Source organism: Triticum dicoccoides, chromosome 5A (assembly GCF_002162155.2).
Source record: "Triticum dicoccoides isolate Atlit2015 ecotype Zavitan chromosome 5A, WEW_v2.0, whole genome shotgun sequence".
Lineage (NCBI taxonomy): Eukaryota > Viridiplantae > Streptophyta > Magnoliopsida > Poales > Poaceae > Triticum > Triticum dicoccoides.
Window position 1 is genome coordinate 73,443,656 of NC_041388.1, and position 9,469 is coordinate 73,453,124.

Here is a 9,469-nt window from a genome sequence, read left to right on the forward strand (position 1 = left end):
GACTATACCTTCAGCCGGACTCCTAGACTATGAAGATACAAGATTGAAGACTTCGTCCCGTGTCCGGAAAGGACTTTCCTTGGCGTGGAAGGCAAGCTTGGCGATACGGATATGCAGATCTCCTACCATTATAACCGACTTTGTGTAACCCTAACCCTCTCCGGTATCTATATAAACCGGAGGATTTTAGTCCGTAGGACAACATACAGAACAACAATCATACCATAGGCTAGCTTCTAGGGTTTAGCCTCTCTAATCTCGTGGTAGATCTACTCTTGTACTACCCATATCATCAATATTAATCAAGCAGGACGTAGGGTTTTACCTCTATCGAGAGGGCCCGAACCTAGGTAAAACTTCGTGTCCCTTGCCTCCTGTTACCATCCGGCCTAGACGCACAGTTCGGGACCCCCTACCCAAGATCCGCCAGTTTTGACACCAACAGAGATCCAGTCAAGTCATACTCAATGTAAACTAATAGTAAATAGATAGGCCCTTCGCAGAGGGAAGCGGGGATTTCTAGAGGTGCCAGAGCTCGGTTTTGAAATAGATATGAATAATATTTTGAGCGGTATACTTTTATTGTCAACATAACAACCGAGAGATGGCAATATCTTCCATCCTACACACATTATAGGCGGTTCCCAAACAGAATGGTAAAGTTTATACTCCCCCTCCACCAACAAGCATCAATCCATGGCTTGCTCGAAACAACAAGTGCCTCCAACTAACAACAGTCCCGGGGGAGTTTTGTTTGCAATTATTTTGATTTGATTTGCATAAAGCATGGGACTGGGCATCCCGGTGACCAGGCATTTTCTCGTGAGTGAGGAGCGGAGTCCACTCCTCTTGAGAATAACCCGCCTAACATGGAAGATACGGACAGCCCCAGTTGATACATGAGCTATTCGAGCATACAAAACAGAATGTTTATTTGAAGGTTTAGAGTTTGGCACATACAAATTTACTTGGAACGGCAGGTAGATAATAGGTAGGTATGGTGGACTCATATGGAACAACTTTGGGGTTTATGGAATTGGATGCACAAGCAGTATTCCCGCTTAGTACAGGTGAAGGCTAGAAAAAGACTAGGAAGCGACCAGCTAGAGAGCGACAACAGTCATGAACATGCATTAAAATTAATCAACACCAAATGCAAGCATGAGTAGGATATAATGCACCATGAACATAAATATGTAGAGGCTATGTTGATTTTGTTTCAACTACATGTGTGAACATGTGCCAAGTCAAGCCACTCGGATCGTTCAAAAGAGGATACCACCCTATCATACCACATCACAACCATTTTAATAGCATGTTGGCACGCAAGGTAAACCATTATAAGCTCCTAGCTAATTCAGCATGGCATAAGCAACTATAATCTCTAATTGTCATTGCAAACATGTTTATTCATAATAGGTTGGATCAAGAACAATGAACTAATCATATTTACAAAAACAAGAGCGGTCGAGTTCATACCAGCTTTTCTTATCTCAATAAGTTCATCATATAATCATCAATATTGCCTTTCACTTGCACGACCAAACAATGTGGATAATAATAATAGTGCATGTGCATTGGACTAAGTTGGAATCTGCAAGCATTCAATTCAATAGAGAAGACAAGGTAATATGGGCTCTTTGTTAGATCAACAATAATGCATATAAGAGCCACTTTAACATTATAATTATGGTCTTCTCCTCTCGACCCCCAAAGGAAAGAAAAGAAATAAAACTATTTACACGGGAAAGCTCCCAACAAGCAAACGAAGAACGAGAAATCTTTTTGGGTTTTCTTTTTAGTTACTACTACAACGGGCATGGAAAGTAAACTAGCTAAAAGCTACAACTAATTTTTTTTGTTTTTTACTAAGGTTTATTAAACACACAAGAAGAAAGCATAAAAAGGAAAATAAACTACCATGGATGATACAATGAAAAAGTATGAGCACCGACAACTAGCAATGAGTGTGTGAACATGAATGTAATGTCGGAGAGAAATACGTACTCCCCCAAGCTTAGGCTTTTGGCCTAAGTTGGCCTATGGCCACGGCTGGCCTGGCGGATATCCAAAGTTGTAGCTGGGGTCGTACTGAGATGCAGTGGCAATTGCCTCATGAGCTGCTGCTTGGAGATGGGTCGTCTCCGTCCTCCTCTTATACTCGTCTGCCTCCTCCCTGGTTATAACATATCTCCCTTTTGCCTAAGAGTCAAAGAAAGCAGGAGCAGGGAGAGCGACGTGATAGGTGCATCGTCTGTCAAAGATTAGTTGGTACTGGAGGAACTGATCGTTCCTCTCAACAAACTGATGACGAACCATAGCCTCATAATCTAAATAAACAGGAGGCAACTCAATATCATACCCACGTATGGGTATATCAAGAAAATTAGCTAGATGGGTTGCATAAATTCCACCAAAGAAATCTCCATGAATACGATTATTGTGCAACCTACGTGCAACGATAGCCCCCAAGTTGTATTGTTTATCTCCTAAACAGCGCTTTTGAGAACGCTAAGATCAGGCACACACATGTGACATGCTTCATCCTTACCATTTATGCACCTACCTATGAAGAGAGCAAAATAATGTATAGCAGGAAAATGAATGCTCCATATGGTAGCTTGCGTCACATCTCTAGATTCCCCCACGGTTATACTAGCAAGAAAATCTCTAAACTCAGATTTGCGAGGCTCACTAGTGATGTCCCATTGTGGAAGTTTACAAGCAGTGGTAAAATTCTCTAAGTCCATAGTATAAGAATTTTCATAAAGATCAAATAGGACAGTTTGAGAATTACGTGATGATGAAAATTCAAACCTTCTCACAAAGGAATCAGTGAGATAGTGGTATTGGCGGCACTTATCTGCCTCGAAGCTCTCAAGATCGGCATTATGCACATACGCGTTAAATTCTTCCTTGATTCCCGCTCGATCCATAAAGTCCTCTGACGGCCATTCACAAGCCCGCACCTGAGCTTCCTCGGTGGTTCATCATCGGTATCGCGTATTGCGATCCTGGGTCCTTGCTTCCTTGAAGGACCACCTTGGCACATTTTCCGAAACATATTTCTTCCTCTGAAAAAATTTCTAGAATTCTAGTAACTTCAAAATAAAAGTGAACAAAACTCAATAAAATTGATAGCAACTACTCCCACAAGTGCCTAGAGGATATATCATGCATCAAAACTACTTTTGACCATATAAATTTGACATGCAAGCTCAAGAACAGGGTCACCTAAGCAGCAAAAATATGCAATGAATAGAGCACTAGAACAATAACTAATTGGACCATTGGAGGAGTCACATACCAAGGAACAATCCCTCAAAGCAGTTTTGTGAGAGGTGCTTTGAGCAAGGAGATCGAAAATGGCAGCAAGATGAGCTTGGACTCGGGTTTGAGCTGGCTAGTGGTGTTTTCTGGGAGGAAGAAGGAGTGTGTGGTAGCTGGAATAAGTGGAGGGGAGCCACCATGGGCCCACGAGGCAGGGGGTGCACCCAGGGGGGTAGGGCGCGCCCTCCACCCTCGTGGCCAGGTGCTTGCTCCCCCTGCTGTGTTTTCAGTGCCATATATTCTCAAATATTCTAGAAAAAACATATTTAATTTTCAGGGCATTTGGAGAACTTTTATTTTCGGGGTATTTTTTATTGCACGGATAATTCGGAAAATAGACAGAAATTACTATTTTTGCTTTATTTAATATAAATAACAGAAAGTAAAAAGAGGGTACTGAGAGTTGTGTTTTCTAAATTCATCCATCTCATGCTCATCAAAAGGAATCCACTAACAAGGTTGATCAGGTCTTGTTAATAAACTCATTTCGAATAACATGGAACCGAAGAATTTTCGAATAACACTAGGTTACCTCAATGGGGATATGTACATCCCCAATAATGAGAATATCATATTTCTTCTTGACAGTGGGAAGAGGAAATTCAAAACCTCCAATAGTAATAGTTGGAATTTTTCCAATAGAATTGATACTGTGGACTTGAGGTTGTTTCCTCGGGAAGTGTACCGTATGCTCATTACCATTAACATGAAAAGTGACATTGCCTTTGGTGCAATCAATAACAGCTCCTGCAGTATTCAAAAAGGGTCTTCCAAGAATAATAGACATACTATCATCCTCGGGAATATCAAGAATAACAAAGTCCGTTGAAATAGTAACATTTGCAACCACAACAGGCACATCCTCACAAATACCGACAGGTATAGCAGTTTATTTATCAGTCATTTGCAAAGATATTTCAGTAAGTGTCAACTTATTCAAATCAAGTCTACGATATAAAGAGAGAGGCATAACACTAACACCGGCTCCAAGATCACATAAAGCAGTTTTAACATAGTTTCTTTTAATGGAGCATGGTATAGTTGGTACTCCTGGATCTCCAAGTTTCTTAGGTATTCCACCCTTAAAAGTATAATTAGCAAGCATGGTGGAAATTTCAGCTTCTCGTATCTTTCTTTTATTTGTAACAATTTCTTTCATATACTTAGCATAAGGATTCATTTTGAGCATATCAGTTAATCGCATACGCAAAAAGATAGGTCTGATCATTTCAGCAAAGCGCTCAAAATCCTCATCATCCTTTTTCTTGGATGGTTTGGAAAGAAAAGGCATGGGTTTCTGAACCCGTGGTTCTCTTTCCTTACCGTGCTTCCTAGAAAAAAAGTCTCTCTTATCATAATGTTGATTCTTTGATTGTGGGTTATCAAGATCAACAGCAGGTTCAATCTCTACTTCATTGTCATTACTAGGTTGAGCATCAACATGAACATCATTATTAACATTATCACTAGGTTCATGCTCATTACCAGATTGTGTTTCAGCATCAGAAATAGAAATATCATTAGGATTCTCAGGTGTGTCTACAATAGGTTCACTAGAAGCATGCAAAGTCCTATCATTTTTCTTTCTCTTCCTTTTAGAAGGACTAGGTACATCAATATTATTTCTCTGAGAATCCTGCTCAATTCTCTTAGGATGGACTTCAGGATACAAAGGCTCATGAGTCATTTTACCACCTCTAGTCATAACTCTAATAGAATTATCATTCTTATTTTTTAATTCATTGAGCAAATCATTCTGAGCCTTAAGTACTTGTTCTACGTGAGTGGTAACCATAGAAGCATGTTTACTAATAAGTTTTAGTTCACCTTTAACATTAGCCATATAATCACTCAAGTGTTCAATCATATAAGCATTATGTTTAAATTGTTTACCAACATAAGCATTAAAATATTCTTTCTTAACCATAAAGTTATCAAACTCATCTAAGCATTGCTAGCAAACTTAGTAGGAGGGATTTCAGCTTTATCATATCTATAGAAAGAATTTGCCTTTACTACCTGTGTCGGGTTATCAAGACCATGTATTTCTTCAATAGGTGATGGATTAAAACCATGTATTTCTTCAACAGGCGGTAAATTAAGACCATGTATTTCTTCAATAGGAGGTAAATTCTTAACGTCTTCAGCTTTAATATCTTTTTCTTTCATAGATTTCTTTGCCTCTTGCATATCTTCGGGACTGAGAAATAGAATACCCCTTTTCTTTGGAGTTGGCTTAGGAGTTGGTTCAGGAATTGGATCAGGGATTGAATCAGTAAGTGTCCAATTATTTTCATTAGTTAACATATTATTCAATAGAATTTCAGCTTCATCTGGTGTTCTTTCCCTGAAAACACAACCAGCACAACTATCCAGGTGGTCCCTGGAAGCATCGGTTAGTCCATTATAAAAGATATCAAGTATTACATTTTTCTTAAGAGGATGATCAGGCAAAGCATTAAGTAATTGGAGAAGCCTCCCCCAAGCTTGTGAGAGACTCTCTTCTTCAATTTGCACAAAATTACATATTTCCCTTAAAGCAGCTTGTTTCTTATGAGCAGGGAAATATTTAGCAGAGAAGTAATAAATCATATCCTGGGGACTACGCACACAACCAGGATCAAGAGAATTAAACCATATCTTAGCATCACCCTTTAATGAGAACGGAAATATCTTAAGGATATAATAGTAGCGAGTTTTCTCATCATCAGTGAACAGGGTGGCTATATCATTTAATTTAGTAATATGTGCCACAACAGTTTCAGATTTATAGCCATAGAAAGGATCAGATTCAACTAAAGTAATTATCTCAGGGTCGACAAAAAATTCATAATCCTTATCAGTAACAAAGATATGTGAAGTAGCATAAGCAGGATCATATTTCATTCTAGCATTCAGAGTTTTTTTTGTTTCAGCTTAGCTAAAATTTCTTAAGATCACTCCTATCATTGCAAGCAAGAAAGTCTAGCAGTTTCTTCATCCATAACATAACCCTCAGGAACAACAGGCAATTCATATCTAGGGGGAGAATCTTCATCATCACTTTCATCAATATTATCAGTTTCAAAAAGTTCATTATCTCTAGCCCTAGCAAGTTGTTCATCAAGAAATTCACCAAGTGGCACAGTGGTATCAAGCATATAAGTAGTTTCATCATAAGTATCATGCATAGCAGAAGTGGCATCATCAATAACATGCGACATATCAGAATTAATAGCAGAAGCAGGTTTAGGTGTCGCAAGCTTACTCAAAACAGAAGGTGAATCAAGTGCAGAGCTAGAGGAAGTTCCTTACCTCCCCTCGTAGTTGAGGGATAAATCTTGGTTCTTGGATCTTTCAAGTTCTTCATAATGATAAGCAGATATAAATCCCAAGTAACTCAAAGAATAGAGCTATGCTCCCCGGCAACGGCGCCAGAAAATAATCTTGATAACCCACAAGTATAGGGGGTCGCAACAGTTTTCGAGGGTAGAGTATTCAACCCAAATTTATTGATTCGACATAAGGGGAGCCAAAGAATAATCTCAAGTATTAGCAGCTGAGTTGTCAATTCAACCACACATGCAAACTTAATATCTGCGGCAAGGTATTTAGTATCAAAGTAATATGATAGTAGTGGTAACGATAGCAGAATTAACAGTAGCAAAAGTAATATTTTTGGTGTTTTATAGTGATGATAAAAATAGCAACGGAAAAGTAAATAAGCGAAGAAGAATATATGGAAAGCTCGTAGGCAATGGATCAGTGATGGAGAATTATGCCAGATGCGGTCGATCATGTAACAGTCATAACCTAGGGTGACACAGAACTAGCTCCACTTCATCAATGTAATGTAGGCATGTATTCCGAATATAGTCATACATGCTTATGGAAAAGAACTTGCATGACATCTTTTGTCCTACCCTCCCGTGGCAGCGGGGTCCTATTGGAAACTAAGGGATATTAAGGCCTCCTTTTAATAGAGTACCGGAACAAAGCATTAACACATAGTGAATACATGAACTCCTCAAACTACGGTCATCACCGGTAAGTGTCCCGATTATTGTCACTTCGGGGTTAACGGATCATAACACATAATAGGTGACTATAGACTTACAAGATAGGATCAAGAACTCTCATATATTGGTGAAAACATAATAGGTTCAGATCTGAAATCCTGGCACTCGGGCCCTAGTGACAAGAATTAAGCATAGCAAAGTCATAGCATCTCAGAACATAGTGGATACTAGGGATCAAACACTAACAAAACTAACTCGATTACATGATAAATCTCATCCAACCCATCACCGTCCAGCAAGCCTACGATGGAATTAATCACACACGGCGGTGAGCATCATGAAATTGGTGATGGAGGATGGTTGATGATGACTATGGCGACGGATTCCCCTCTCCGGAGCCCCGAACGGACTCCGGATCAGCCCTCCCGAGAGAGTTTAGGGCTTCGCGGCGGCTCCGTACCATAAAACGCGATAAATCCTTCTCTCTGATTTTTTTTCTCCCCGAAAGTGAATATATGGAGTCAAGGTTGAGGTCGATGGAGCGTCAGGGGGCCCACGAGGCAGGGGGCGCGCCCCCACCCTCGTGGACAGGTGGAGGCTCCCCTGACGTGGATCTTCCTTCCAGTATTTATTATATATTCCAAAATAATTCTCCGTTGATTTTTAGGTCATTCCGAGAACTTTTATTTCTTCACAAAAATAACACCATGGCAATTATGCTGAAAACAGTGTCAGTCCGGGTTAGTTCCATTCAAATCATGCAAGTTAGAGTCCAAAATAAGGGCAAAAGTGTTTGGAAAAGTAGATACGACGGTGACGTATCAATCTCCCTCAACAATCCTCCTCGTTAGGGGATTTGCCGTCGAAGATGATGGAGAGCGAGACGCCTCCGCAAGTTTCCTCACCCCCTAGGATGGGTGACATCGAGGTGTTATCACAGAGGATTTCTCCGGGTCACCGAGAGGTGCAGGGGACCATCAATACGGCACCAGAGGGTAATACCTCGGCCGTTGAGGACACGGGGGATGCGACCCCTGTGAAGACCAGGGATGAGGGCCCTGGATAGTTTGGCCCCCAGCCGAATACAGCTTCGGAGACAGATCTGAAGTCGAATGAGCGGCCCCCTTCAAGGGAGGGGGGAGCGCCTATTCTTGCGGCGACCTCCGTGAATTAGGAGGCGCCGAACATGCTGAGGGACGGACTGCGCAGTGCGTCCATCATGTAGGAGCACCGTACCTTGATGGGTACGGTGGATGAGAAGATTCAGTCCGCTAAAAGCGGGTTGCATGAAGCCTTTACGAGCCTACTAACAGGCTTCGAGGTATGCAATGTAATGTCTTTAGCCACTTTCCATACGGAAAATATGTCTGTATATGGATAGTATCCCCTGAGACTCTAGTCGGCCCATGAAGAAGGGCGAACAGAGGATCTACATATATCTGCAGGAAATAAAATGCTTATTTGGCTGGAATAACAGGCTTCACTGTTAGCGGCAACCGCCCAGGCTGCGGAGGTTTCCAAACTGAAGCAGGCCGATGAGGACATCGTCCTTATTAACAGGCGGCTCGACGAGGCACAAGGTATGCTGCGAACATCCCATTTGTGCCTATATGAATGTGCGAATGCCAAGTTGAAACTTGGACTTTGTTATGTGTGAAATTGCAGATGGCGCTGCTGAGGTCGAGACCCTCAGGGGTGAACTTGCCCGGGCCAAGGAGTAGGCGAGAGTGAGCAATGCGGCTGCTGATAAAGCAGCTGCAGATTTGAAGACTGAACAGGCCACCCGGCGCCAGGTCGAGGAGCAGGTATCTGTAGTGGAGCAAGAGCTCAAGGATGCTGCCCGCAAGTGCAAGTCCCTCGAGAAGGAGAATAAAACCAAGGCAACCGAGCTCGCCAAGGCCCTTGAGGAGGCCAAAGAGGCGCGATCCGAATCTAGGGTGGCTCACGAGGAGGTCCGGCAGGCCGGACAGATAGCGGCTAGTAAGCCCTTTCTTTTACAGACTAAGTTTGGCGATCAGAGATATGCCCTGCTTAATCGACTGTGGAGTTGTCCAGATGCCTTTGCGGATCTTCCGAAGAGTGCCGCCGACGCCGTGCAATTCTTCCAAGCTCAGGAGGGACATGTGACGGAGAAGCCATTC